Genomic DNA, 15,098 nt, shown 5'->3' with positions numbered 1-15,098 from the left:
TTCACTGTGACCTGTTCTGATGCCTCTGACACTCCTTAACACAACTTTCATTTTTGCTTCTAGCCATGTGCACCTTCAACTAGCCCCAAACTAGTGAGAAATAAAAAGTCATAGTCAGCTATAAGGAAAAACAAATGAAAAAATTGATCAGCATATAATCACAGGCTTGACAAAATCTCCCAGTTTTAACAATCTCTTTTTATGACAATTTATTTTTAATAAATGTGGAGGCTTAGATGGCCTTCTGGGAGTTGTATGGGAAGATTCCTTTTTCCAATAGTTTGTCACCTCCCAACTTGACTTGTGATGAGTTGGCATATTTTCAAAAATTAACGCTGATGTTTACAAACTAAGTATTATTATCAACACTTAATCCTTGTTTAAATGTATATTTGGAGTTAGACATCATTTTATTTACAGCATTTTTTCCCGTTTAGAGGCCCCACTGTTTTATTTGGTTCCACTAGATTATATTTGCGTGTACTTTGGACTTCTACCAATTAAATGCTATAACACTACTTCTGTTTATGTAATGGGGAAGTGGTTACATTTAAATTTTATTTGTGGTGCCTGATCATGAAGTACACTGGATGTTGTTTATCCAACTGAAATAATAAATTTAAAGTTAAAGAGGACAGTAATGAAATCTAAAACAAAACAAAACAAAACAAACAAACAAAAAAACCCAACAGAACAAAGGAGGAGATGGTTACTGAAGGAAGTTATACCATTAGGAGAAAGCACTAAGATTTTGAGAAGAAGTGAAATCTGTAGGTTAAAGAAAATTACATTTTCTACTCCTAGAACTAAGACTGTCTAAGGTAGATATTAAGTTGTATTTTAAAAATGTAAAAAACAAGACCAAGAGGAGTCAAGAAGTATGTTAAAGGTCTGGTTGCTTTTACATCTAATCATGCAAAGCCTACCTTCAAATGTGCTTAGGTGACTAAAAATAAAACAAAAAAATTTAACAGGAATATAGATCTACATCTGAATGTATAAACCCTTAACCTGCCCACTTCAAATATGACCAGAATGCCTGCAGCATACAAGATTCTCCATTAGTCTGGGTCTCGTTCTTAATTAGATTAGAATCAAAGTCTTTTACAATAGAATGACCTTTAAAATAGGATTTCTGGTGCCCACCAGATCCACTGAATTGCAAGTTCCCAATATGGAGCCAGGGAATCTGTTTTACCAATTTCTCTACCCCTCCACCAACCTAGAAACACCAGGAAGACACTCACACACTTAACAACCAGGAACAAGCTGGTGGCTGATAATCACTAACTTCATTTGCAAGGTAAATTCTAGTTTTGAATTTTTTTAGATATATGATATACTAAGGAGGAGTGCTCTAAGCAGTGCTTCAGGCCATTTTCTGCCTACAGTGATCTGTTTACTGGCACAATCTACACTGTCACGTTCATTTAGCGTTTAGTTCCTTTTATTTAGTCACAACAGACTCCGTCTTTTAAACCTTGCTGTTATGACCTACACATCTGCCTATTTGATACCATGTCCAGTTCAGACCACCTACTTTTTCATAAAAGCCGCCAAAACCTCAGCAGAATGACTTAAGGCACATAAAAATCAGTGATCTGGGGATAAAGAACATTATTCCTTTATATCAAATACCAAAACTGTGAGCCTTCAGCCTTTTTCCCTTTTGTTATTTAAGAGAACATACTGATATATACCAGCTGAAAACTTTTAAAGCTCTTTTAATCTTATGCTTTGAGAATGATCTGCAAATTCCAATACCAAATTTATGTTGGCTTTATAAATGCCAAAGAATTTCTTAGAGATACATTCTGACACTGATGTTCTACAGATAATTCCTGGGAAGAAACTTAAGATATCTATCTGAACATGTTTATATTACTTTTTTAGGAATTTTGTTCCACTCAAGGACAGAGTTACACTTTGAGGGTTTTTCTTTAACAATGAGATAATTTGCAAAAAGGAAAAAAAATTAAGTAGACATTGATACAATATAAACTCTCATTCTAGAACATACATCTCTGCAAATAAGCACACATGAGACGATGACAGAATGTGGTTTACTAGACCAAACAAAAAAAGCTCTAAATCATTTAACCCACTTGAACCTTTTATCAGTCAGAATAGGTTCCATAAGTCTCACATTGTACCAAATATTCCAAAATTTCAGTAGTTTCAAAATAACATTTTTCCTGTATGATAAATGTCCAATGAAGGTTTGCAAGCAGGCTTTGCTTTCATAATCACTGAAGGACGCAGAGTGATGGGGACCCCCCAAATTGACTGATGATTAGAGCAATAAGTTGGGAATGTAAATTTTGCAATGACTATTAAAACTCCTAGAAACACAAGATGTACATCTCTTCTTCACATTTCCCTGGCCAAAGTATATCAAGGGGCCCTGATTTAAAGGGAGCAGAAAAGGGCAATCCTAAACTGTGCTCAAAGAAGGGGAGCAGGAATGATGTGTTGAAGCATAAGACTATTTCTGGTGAAAGACCATAATTTAGGAGCTTTAGGAGTATGAAGAGTATGAAGAGCATCACATAATTGTAAGTCTCTGACTGTGACACAGATCTGGTGAGACAACCACCAAGGGACGTGCTAAGTTGCAAACAGAGAAGCACATGTAATGACCTAAGTCATCTGTGACAGTGAGGTGAGGTATAAAGGTGACTCTACATGCAAAGTCAATAGGTTAAGTATTGGGGGGATGGGGCAAATGGACTAAGCTTAGAAACTGAATGGAAGATGGAACTTGCAGCATTTTCCCTCCCAATTCATGGTCAAATATAGGAAATTTCTAGAGCATCTTGGATTTCAAGTAGTGGTATAGTTGAAGTGACTGGACACTGAGTAGGCTATATTTAGTACATCTTTATTAATTATCACATCAGTGCTACGTAAGCTCAACATATTATAATGAATTTATTAAGTAATGATGACAGTAGTCACATTAGCATTCAAAACAAGAACTTAAAATAATGTAGTAGTCACTTCAAAATCAGGACTAGCTATTTCTAGACTTAGATTACTTGGTAGTCAAGGTGATGTTGTTTCATCACTGCTACTAAAGTGCAGAGAGTGACATTCCCATCTATGGGAATGGTCCTTTTCCCCACTTAGGAACAAGTAAATATTGAATGAGGCAGGTGAAGACCTGTAAAATGTGGTTTTAACATCTTAAAAATTAATTAGTAGCTATGCTTCAGTGGTCATGAAACAGAAAAGATAGGACTAACATTGCCCTTAAAAATACCAAAGAATTAAAAACAAACAAACAAATAAAACAACAACAACAAAAAAACCCTCCAAAATAAGGGTTTAATATGAAGGCCTTAGAAGAAAAATTGAAAATTATCTTTCTCTTCAGTCTCACTCCTATCTCGAATCATTTCACATAGGAAGCTCAATATATCTTCTTCACTAGACTGAGGACTCATTAGGAATAGGGATTATGAATTTTTCTGTATTTCCTCTGACCTACCTGTATTTTTTTTTTAAGTTTTTTTGTTTTTTGGGTTTTTTTTTTTTTTTTTCTTTTTTGGATAGAGATGACAAGTAGGCAGAGAAAGAGGGAGGGGAAAGTAGGCTCCCTGCTGAGCAGAGAACCCGATGCACGGCTTGATCCCAGGACCCTGATCATGACCTGAGCTGAAGGCAGAGGCTTTAACCCACTGAGCCACCCAGGTACCCTGTATTTTTTTTTTTTTTTTTTAATAAAAAGAAGTAGTGCTCTTTTTTTTTTTCTTTCCTTTGTGGCAGGGACATTGACGAAGACTTCTGTGACGTGCCAAACAAGGAAAATGTGGTTGAAGTGATATCATGTTACTTCTGGGCAGAAGCTTTAAGAACCACTTTGGGGTTTACCATATCTCCTCCCTCATTGCTGCAATAAATGGTAATATTCCAGACAGAGACTCTACTAATCTGGGTTCCAGATGAAAATAACATGGAACAAGGCCTCAGGTGATGAGCAATGGACATGTTGGAGAAGTATCTTCTGCTCTTGTAAGCAATTAACATATTAGCGCTGCTTGAGAGTTCAACATACTCTAACCTGGTCCTGACATACACAGTATATTCAGAACAAAGCGAAGGGCTTCACAAAATCAACAAAATGCTATCAAGAAAAGCAACAGTTGAAATAAAATCCACAAACTAAAGTTTATGACTTTTTTTAAAATTTTTTTTTCAGCGTAACAGTATTCATTGTTTTTGCACCACACCCAGTGCTCCATGCAATCCGTGCCCTCTCTAATACCCACCACCTGGTTCCCCAACCTCCAACCCCCAGCCCCTTCAAAACCCTCAAATTGTTTTTCAGAGACCATAGTTTCTCATGGTTCACCTTCCCTTCCAATTTCTCTCAACTCCCTTCTCCTCTCTAACTCCCTAAGTCCTTCATGTTATTTGTTATGCTCCACAAATAAGTGAAACCATATGATAATTGACTCTCTCTGATTGACTTACTTCACTCAGCATAATCTCTTCCAGTCCTGTCCATGTTGCTACAAGAGTTGGGTATTCATCCTTTCTGATGGAGACATAATACTCCATAGTGTATATGGACCATATCTTACTTATCCATTCGTCTGTTGAAGGGCATCTTGGTTCTTTCCACGGTTTGACAACTGTGGCCATTGCTGCTATAAACATTGGGGTACAGATGGCCCTTCTTTTCACTACATCTGTATCTTTGGGGTAAATACCTAGGAGTGCAATTGCAGGGTCATAGGGAAGCTCTATTTTTAATTTCTTGAGGAATATCCACACGTTCTCCAAAGTGGCTGCGCCAACTTGCATTCCCACCAACAGTGTAGGAGGGTTCCCCTTTCTCCATATCCACTCCAACCGATGTTGTTTCCTATCTTGTTAATTTTGGCCATTCTAACTGGTGTAAGGTGGTATCTCAATGTGGTTTTAATTTGAATCTCCCTGATGGCTAGTGATGATGAACATTTTTTCATGTGTCTGAGAGCCATTTGTATGTCTTTGTTGGAGAATTGTCTGTTCATATCTTCTGCCCATTTTTTATATGATTGTCTGTTTTGTGAGTGCTGAGTTTCAGGAGTTCTTTATAGATCCTGGATATCAACCTTTTGTCTGTACTGTCATTTGCAAATATCTTCTCCCATTCCGTGGGTGGCCTCTTTGTTTAGTTAACTGTTTCTTTGCTATACAGAAGCTTTGATCTTGATGAGGTCCCAAAAGTTTATTTTTGCTTTTGTTTCCTTTGCCTTTGGAGACATATCTTGAAAGAAGTTGTTGTGGCTGATATCGAAGAGGTTACTGCCTATGTTCTCCTCTAGGATTCTGATGGATTCCTGTCTCACGTTGAGGTCTTTTATCCATTTCAAGTTTATCTTTGTGTATGGTGTAAGAGAATGGTCAAGCTTCATTCTTCTACATATAGCTGTTCAGTTTTCCTATCATTTATTGAAGGGACTGTCCTTTTTCCACTGCATTTTTTTTCCTGTTTTGTTGAAGATTATTTGACCATAGAGTTGAGGGTCCATATCTGGGCTCTCTACTCTGTTCCACTAGTCTATGTGTCTGTTTTTATGCCAGTACCATGCTGTCTTGGTGATCACAGCTTTGTAGTAAAGCTTGAAATCAGGTAACGTGATGCCCTCAGTTTTGTTTTTGTTTTTCAACATTTCCTTAGCGATTCGGGGTCTCTTCTGATTCCATACAAATTTTTGGATTATTTGCTCCAGCTCTTTGAAAAATACTGGTGGAATTTTGATTGGAATGGCATTAAAAGTATAGATTGCTCTAGGCAGTATGGACATTTTAACAATGTTTATTCTTCCAATCCAAGAGCATGGAATGGTCTTCCATCTTTTTGGGTCTTCTTCAATTTCTTTCACGAGTGTTCTATAGTTCCATGAGTACAGATCCTTTACCTCTTTGGTTAGGTTTATTCCCAGGTATCTTATGGTTCTTGGTGCTATGGTCAATGGAATTGATTCTCTAATTTCCCTTTCTGTATTTTCATTGTTAGTGTATAAGAAAGCCACTGATTTCTGTACATTGAGTTTGTATCCTGCCACGTTGCTGAATTGTTGTATGAGTTCTAGTAGTTTGGGGGTGGAGTCTTTTGGGTTTTCCATATAAAGAATCATGTCATCTACAAAGAGAGAAAGGCATGTTAAGATCTCCTACTATTAATGTATTCATATCAATATGACTCTTTATCTTGATTAACAGTTTCCTTATGTATTGGCTGCTCCCATATTGGGGGCATAGATATTTACAATTGTTAGATCATCTTGGTGGATAGTCCCTTTAAGAATGATGTAGTGTCCTTCTGAATCTCTGACTACAGTTTTTAGTTTGAAGTCGAATTTATCTGATATGAGAATCACTACCCCAGCTTTCTTTTGAGGCCCATTGGCATGAAAGATGCTTCTCCATCCCTTCACTTTCATGCTGGGTGTATCTTTAGGTTCAAAATGGGTCTCTTGTAGACAACATATGGATAGGTCCTGTTGTTTTATCCAATCTGCAACCCTGTGCTGTTTTATGGGCGCATTTAGGCCATTCACATTGAGAGTGATTATTGATAGATATGTTTTTATTGACATTGTGTTACCTCTGAAGTCTTTCTTTCTGTAGATTGTCTCTTTATTTCTGTTCAATGCTATTCTTAGTATTTTTCCTCTTTTATAGAACATCCCTTTATATTTCCTGCAGTGTTGGCTTGGTGGTTGTGTAGTCTTTTAAGCCTTGCCGGTCTTGGAAACTCTTTATCTCTCCATCCATTTTGAATGTGAGTCTTGCTTGATAAAGTATTCTTGGCTGCATGTTCTTCTCATTTAATGCCCTGACCTTTCTGACTTACCAGGTCTCTGTGGACAGGTCTGATGTTATTCTGATGGGCTTTCCTCTGTAGGTAAGGAGGCTCTTTGTCCCAGCTGCTTTTAAGAGATTATACCTACAATTAGGATTCCTCAATTTGACTATCAGGGGCCTTGATGTTTTTTTGGAATGTATAATCTTGGGTGGAGACTTTTTGGCCTCTAGTACATGAACGCTGGTTCCATTCACGAGATTGGGAAAATTTTCATGAAGAACTTGTTCCACTATATCTTCTAGACTTCTTTCTTTCTCCTCCTCTTCAGGGATTCCAATAATTCTGACGTTGGAACGTTTCATAGCATCATTTATTTCCCTGATTCTGTTTTCGTGGTTTCTAAGCTGTTTGTTCCAGGCTTCCTCCTGATCATCTCTCTCTATCTGTTTGTCCTCCAGATCACTAATTCTATCTTCTGTCTCTGTTACCCTAGCTTTGAGAGAATTTAGATTAGATTGGAACTCATTAGAGCATTGTGAACCTCAGCCCTGGTAGCTTTCAGCTCTTCCCTAACATTGGAAACATGATCTCTGGTCGTTTTCAGTTTGGCCCTAATAAATTCCATTTGGTCATCCATGGCTTTCTCCAACCTAGCTATTGCCTGGATAATTGTTAGCCTGAATTCTCTTTCCGACATATTGTCTATGTTGATAGCCATTAGCTCTGTTGCAGAAGGCCCATCCTCTGTATTTTTCTTCTGTTGGGCATTTCTCCTCCTAGTCATTTTGGTGAGACATGGCTGAACGGGTGTAGCTGGGTGTATCGACTGTGGTGCAGTCAAGGTGCACCCTGGAATGCTTCTGATCAATCAGGGTTCCCCACCCAAATGAGAGAGAAAAGAAAAGGAAAAGAAAAAAAGAGAGAGAGAGAGAGACAGGAAATAAAGGTAAGATAAAAGAGAAGATTCAGCCCAAATGGGCCCCGAGGTAAGATTTATGAAGTATTAACAGACACAGACAAACAAAAAGACTGATAAAAGTATATGACAAGAGAAAAAATATATATATTTAATATATATATACATATATATGTGTATATATATATATATATATATATATGCACATAAAAGAAGAACCTCATCAAAAAGAACCCCAAGTGTAAGATTTATATACTATCAGGACAAACAGAAAAACACAGAAACAATGGTGGAAGAAAAAGATGGGAGAGTGGTTATAAATTCTCAGTGTGGGCAAGGAAGGTTGTTTTGATTCTTCCTGGATGTATCTTGATATCTTTGTTAAAGGACTCAACTTTCCTAAGATAAAGGGGGATTGAAAATTGGTTTACCTATAGGAGTATCATTGATTGGGGAAAGGGGATTACCTTTAAGTTTAACTCTATATTAATATTAGAAAATAAAAATAAAAAAAGGAATAAACTAGACTAAGCTAGACTAAAATTAAAAAAAAGAGAGAGATTAAAAAATAGAAATGCAAAAAGAAAACACAGGTGTATGTATCAAAAAGTTCAGGTTAGAAGGTTATTATGGAATTTGATGTACTGGATATCTCACTGAGATGTTAAATAGTTTTAAAAATTATCTATATAATAATAAAAATTATCTATATAAAAAAAAAAGAGCCAGAATAGTGGGAACGAGTTAAAAATAAAAGTTGTCCTATGAAGTAGTGGTGGTTGTTCTCTTGTCGTCTTTTTTTTTTAATTTCTTGGTTGGTTTTCTCGGGGAGTGGCCTGCCATGTGGGTTTTCAGTCAATGATGTTCTCTGAGTTAAGTCCTCCCGCCCCCCTCAAAAGGGTGGGCTCTGAGGAAACTGGTTTTTTTCAGGCTTTTGTTCTCTGGAGGTTTTTATGTTTGTTCACTTTTGTTTTTCTCTCTCGCCTTGACCGCTTTTGATGGTTTTTGTAGGTTTAGAGGAAAGCAAACTGTACCCTGACCTCTTTCTCAGAGAGAAGCCTCAGTCTGGCTGCAGAGTCCAAATAAATCCCCCCTTGGCCACTGGCAGAGCAGGTTCCGAGTTGCGGTACCTGGGGACTCAGGATTTTTTCCTTGTACCCAAAACCAGGGCAGAGGCGGCTATCTGGGCAGCTCCAGACTCCCAGAGAGGTTCCAAGCAGCGATAGCACACTGAGATTTTCCCGCTGGCCCGGGCTGGGAATGCCTGGTCTTTCTGGATCTGAGAGCACCGGGCTGGTGTCTGTGCGCACCTCTCTCGGGGGAGGGCGTGGGGCACGACCCGGTCTCTGAGGGCATGGCAAGGCACTCATGTGGGGACTGCAAAAATGTTGTGCTTCTGTTGGCTGGTGAGGCTCCCAGCCCCTGACGGGAACTGGGCCCCACATGCTCTCAGGAGCGCTGGTGGCTCAGGGACCAAGACCTGGTTTCTCCAACACACTTTCTCTGTCTCTGCGCCAGGGGTGGCTGTCCTGGGTCTGGGGATTTAAGCCCCTGTCCCTAATACCCTGATTCCCACAATTTCCCCCCAGTGATTCTTCACTCTTTTTGAGTGCTTTCTACCAGACTCCGGAGTTAATGCTGGTCCCCAGATGCAGGGCACTCTCGTATTGGGATATTACTTTCCAATGGGTCACCTCGGGTGGCTCCCTCCCCCTTTTGTTTATCTTCTGTTATCAGTCCACGTTCCCACTCAGCTTTACCTGCCCACTGGCATCTTCTGCTCTGGTAGAGACCCAGACGTGTTTAATTCTGATCGCAGGCTGATTTCGTGGGTGATTGGAGTTCTTTGGAAGGTAATCAGCTCACTTTAGGGTACAGGTTGAAAGCGCACATCCTCCTACTTCCCCGCCATCTTGTCTCTCCCCCCCCAAGTTTATGACTTTTTAATGTATAGGCTGAAGTTTAGATTCTGAATAGAAAAGCTGAAGGTCTGAAACGTTGAGTCACTTGGTCAATTTCACAAAGGGACTTCGAAATCCATGCTCTTTCTACTGTCCCATAGGTCATGGAGGTTTACTTTTACTTTGCATAAAGGAAAACTGAGTTTGGGAAAACTAATTTGTTACTTCTTAGTAAGTGAGTTCAGTTAACTCCATATCTGGTGTTAATTCCACTGCTGTAATAAGAATACCTTTGCTATTGGAAAATGGACTTGAAATTTATATTCTAGAGAAATAATACAGCTATGTTATCCTAGGCTCATACTTTGCATTCTCTGTCAATTTAAACCTCAGCTCTATCTCTTAGTAACCATATGAACATAAGACACATGTGTATAAAATGGGCATAAACATAAGACCCCAGTCCACTGAAAGACAATTCACAAATCTTAATCTCTGCCCTACCTTTTCATATAGGAATCTTTCCTGATAAAGAGGAATATAGCCAAATATATGAGCAGTCACAGTTAGAAACAGGCCCCCCAAAAAAGTGGGTGACAAAGTCTTCATTTCTTCCTTTGGCACCCACTCAACAAAAAAAGCTATTGCCTTCTGATATTAATGTTCAGATAGGCAGACTGGATTAAATAGTCTTCTTTTAACATTTCAGAGGTGTTGGAGAAAAGACAAACCTTCTACTTTCTCTCCTGTATTAAAAAACCAAACTCCAAAATTTTCCTGAATCCACTCCCGGTTAAGGATGCTGACTGACAGGACTCATAAGTATTTGAGAGTACCTGCCAGTGACGTAACCAAGTCAGGAGGCTGTTTCAGACTGAAGATTCACAGTCTGTCATTCAGGCTCTACTCACCAGGGCTCAGAGGAAATGAGAGATGCTCTAATGGGTTTACTGACCCCTACGGAGATCAAAGGCAGTGGGTAACTTGGCCAGACTTTCTTCTCTCTTTCCCAGAACCCCTGCCCTTCAGATGATATCCATCTGAGCCCATAATCAAGAATTTGGAGGGCCTGAGTGAACTTTGCTATAATCCTGAAAAGCAGAAAAAATATTCCACTTAAAGGGAAAAGTTATTCTCCAAAGGACTTTCAATTTTTATATTCTCTTGGCAACCTTGCCTAGCATCTATACATTCTACAACCCAGTAATGTAGCTACTTGACATTTACAAAAGAGGTCCATCTATATCATGTTCTTCCCTCTGGGAAGCATTTATAAAACTGCAAGAATGTCTTCCCTCATCATGTCTAAGAGAATACTAGAAACAACAAGTTATTATATTATCTATTAATTCTTAGTGAAAAAAAAATTCAGCCCTATTTTTTTTTTTTTTAATCTCAACTGTCTCTACTATAGCATTTGCTTCATTTGGATGAGACTGGGACTCTGCCATGGCTCCATATTGGTATACACCTGAGTCTCGCCGCTGCACAGGCCTTTCCTCTCTGAAGTTAGCACTTCAAACTCTGCAGAAAATAAATATTTCTGCTATCTAAAGCTTTCCCACTTTGCAGGCAGAAGATACATGGGTTATTTAACTCCCATTTCTATGCCTACAAAAATATGACCATCTTCTACTTGATCCACAGTGAGAAAATATCTGATTTATCTTTTACTTTTGACACTAAACAGGAAGGCTTAAAGCCAAGTCCTTCATTCTGGAAAATGCTGATCTTTTATTGGAGGAAAATTCTTTTTTGTTAATGCTATTCTAAAACTTTCGCCCCTGGAAAACCGGCCCAACTGCTGACCAGGCTGAGTAATATCAAGTGGTTTCCATGGTGGCTAGTAACCTAATGAAAAAGAATCAGTGGGCTGCATTTTGGTTCAGCAAATCAGGTCAGAAAGAAAATAACCTTTCTTTTCTGTATGCTACAGTCATTTTAGTTCAGACCCTACAATCTTTACATTATTTTGAAAGATTCAACTGTTAAGCACCGAAGAATCTATCTCACTCTCCTATAAGACTCCTCTATAGACTCCTAGAGTCCCAACAATGCAGGAGGGCTCAATAATTTATTATGTCTACTTTCTTTGCTTCCAACAATATATGTACTGAAATCCAGATTAACTACCCCCCCAAGATATTATGGTATTTTTTTTTCAGGTGGCTAACTCATTTTGTTTGGTGCTAATGAATTAAAGGTTAGGAGTTCAAACCCATGAGTCGGTTAAGTGTGCTTGTGCCTCAAGTTCCAGACACCCTGCATAGAATGAGACTCTGAATAAACCACCGCTAGTGGACAAACAGCCAAAAGTACATGCTTTCCAGATGTAAGGTTAATAACTTCATTTATATGCATATAGAGAATCATTAAGATGTTGAAACCCTTCCATGAATCGATGGTCTCAACTGTTCTCATAACCTGTACATAGTTCAACCCTCTTAAAGCAAGGCATTTTATTTTCTGTAATTATAGACTGGGAAGTCATCTCAAGAGGTCTTTGGATCTGGCTCCCTGCCTTCTAACAGGTGAATCTGAATTTCATTCATTGCTTAGTTCATACTCCTTTTGGAGATGGAGAATAACTGGTAGACATTTTCTTAATGTCCTTCAATATTCTTAAAGGCAATAAAGTCACTCCTTTGTCTTTCCATCTCATTAATCATAATATGTAATCTTTAGAAATCCAACTACATATTGTTTAGTGTATTTTGTTTATCTTACTTTACTTCCTGAGTTCATAGAAAGCCATTATAATAAACATTACAGTCTTTCTTTCTGACCTTACTCTACAGTGACCTACAGAGGGGCACGAAGCAAACTCTGGAGAAAGTGATTTAAATGTGTCCATTGGATTATTAAAATAATTTTTGTACAATGAATGTCACTTTAAGGCATTCATCCATTTATATCCCATTATTTGATTCTCTGATGATTAAAAATAGTATCTTTAATAACCTTAACATTTCTTAATGAAATTGGAACCATTTTATAATGCAGCTGCTATTCATTTGCTGCAAAGACATTTCTACCAACAATCATCATTGACCCAAAATAATGGGAAGGAGTTGCCAAATTGGAAACAGTACAGGGTGGTGGCACATGCCCCTTTAAAAAGGAAGATCATTCATGGTCCAGCTGCACTTGATTTAAAGGCTCCCACAACTAAAATATTTGCCTGAGGATTGAGTCTTGGGTGAGCATTATTTGCAGAGTGAACAAAACAAAGTCCTGATCTGTTAGCAACATAAGTAATTTGATCAGCAGTATTACAATGCTATTAAAAAGAATCCTAAACAACCTGAGAATAAAACATTAAATATTTCAAATGGGATGATAGGACAAAAAAATAGAGAATGGTCCCTTTGAGTGCAGCAAAACACTGAATATATCATAAAAGTAAGGAGTGATCACTGTTGCAGATGGAAAAGAGTAAATTGGTCAGTAACGTCTAAAGATGAACTTCTGACAGGAAGAGAGGAGAGAGATTAAAAACAATAGATGTGGGACGCCTGGGTGGCTCAGTGGGTTAAAGCCTCTGCCTTTGGCTCAGGTCATGATCCCAGGGTTCTGGAATCAAGCCCCGCATCGGACTCTCTGCTCAGCGGGGAGCCTGCTTCCTCCTCTCTCTCTCTCTCTGCCTGCCTCTCTGCCTACTTGTGATTTCTATCTGTCAAATAAATAAATAAAATCTTTTAAAAAAACAATAGATGTATCAGTCACACAAGAGCAAAACCCAGAATCTGAATTCTTGATTTCTTCTTTTACCTCCAAGGAGAGCACTACTTCACAGTTATTCCAACGAGAACAAGAGAATCTCCTGGGGCTACATTAGAAGTTAGATTTCCTCAGTTTGCTTTGGTTCACAGACAAAGAGGGGTCTCATGGACCTCAGCTCAAAAGGTAATATGGGCTTCATTGTTGTAGCCAGCTAGTGGGCCAATATGTGGCACTTTTCAGGTTGTCTAATTCTCAGTTTATGTAGAGATGGAAAATCTGCCTGGGCCATCATTTTTATTACATTGTTGAGAATTTGATGACAAATTTGCAGATGGTTTAAGGCATTCTAGAGCTGTTCCCATTATTGACATTAATGATTCCTCGAAATCCATTCTAGTTGTCTAATTAAAATCCAAATATCTGTCAGGATTGAAAATATTAACTAAATGCAATTGAGTCAGAAAAGTCTTCTTTGCAATAAACCATGGGCCCAGATGTGCACTGATGAGTCAAAAGGAGCAGTTAGGGAGAAATATTACCCTTGCCTTTTTGCTCTCCTTCAGAGTGAATCCTTTTGCATCCCTCCCGCAGAAGCAACAGCATCTCTTCATGCTCACAGCACTTGCATGGATTTGAGGTGCTCACGTTATTTACATGAAAAACATCTTTCTTAAAATTCAGTGGGTGTGTATAGTACAAAGAGGGCTGCATTTGTCAAATTTTATGCACTCTAAAGGCTGAATCAAGTGTTATCTTTTTAGAGTTCCTGTTAACATACAGTGTTATATTAATTTCAGGTGTATGATCTTGTGATTCAAGGCTTCCATACATCAGCCCATGCTCATCAGGACAAGCAACACCTCCTTAATCTCCATCACCTCTTTCATCCTGTTCCACCCACCTCCCTTCTGGTAACCATCAGTTTGTTCTCCATAGTTAAGGGTCTGTTTCTTGTGGTTTTTGTTTTGTTTTGTTTTGTTTTTCCCCCTTTGGTCATTTGTTCAAAATCCACATATGAGACCCAATGGTACCTGCCTTTTTTCTGACTTATTTCACTTAGCATTATACTCTCTAGCTCGATCTGTGTTGTTGAAAACAGCAAGATTTCATTCTTTTTAATAGCGGGATAACATTCCTCTGTATGTAGTGGTGTGTGTGTGTGTGTGTGTGTGTGTGTATCTATCTATTCAACTACCAATGGTGACTTAAGCTGCTTCCATAATCTGGCTATTGTAAATAATGCTGCTATAAATACAGGGGTTCATATATCCTTTGGAATTAATGTTTGTATTTTGGGGGTAATACCTGGTAGTGCAATTACTAGGTCAAAGAATAGTTCTTTTTTTTTTTTTTAAATTTTTTGAGGAACTTTCATACAGTTTTCCACAGTGGCTGCACCAGTTTGCATTCCCACCAATAGTGCACAAGTGTTCCTTTTCCTCCACATTCTCACTAACACTTGTGTTTTTGATTTTAGTCATTCTGATAGATATGAGGTGATATTGTAGCTTTGATCTGCATTTCCCTGATGAGTGATGTTGAGTATCCATTCATGTGTCTGCTGGCCATCTGGATGTCTTCTTTGGGGAAATGTCTATTCATATCTTATGCTCACTCTTTTAATTGGATTATTTTTGAGTATTGATTTGTTCTTTATGTATCTTGGATACTAACCCTTTATCAGATATGTCATTTGCAAATGCCTTCTACTATTCAGTAGGTTGCCTTTTACTTTTGCTGACTTTTACCTTTGCTC

This window comes from Neovison vison, chromosome 7 (genome assembly GCF_020171115.1).
Source record: "Neovison vison isolate M4711 chromosome 7, ASM_NN_V1, whole genome shotgun sequence".
Taxonomy (NCBI): Eukaryota; Metazoa; Chordata; class Mammalia; order Carnivora; family Mustelidae; genus Neogale; species Neogale vison.
Note: the sequence above shows the minus strand (reverse complement) of the source record.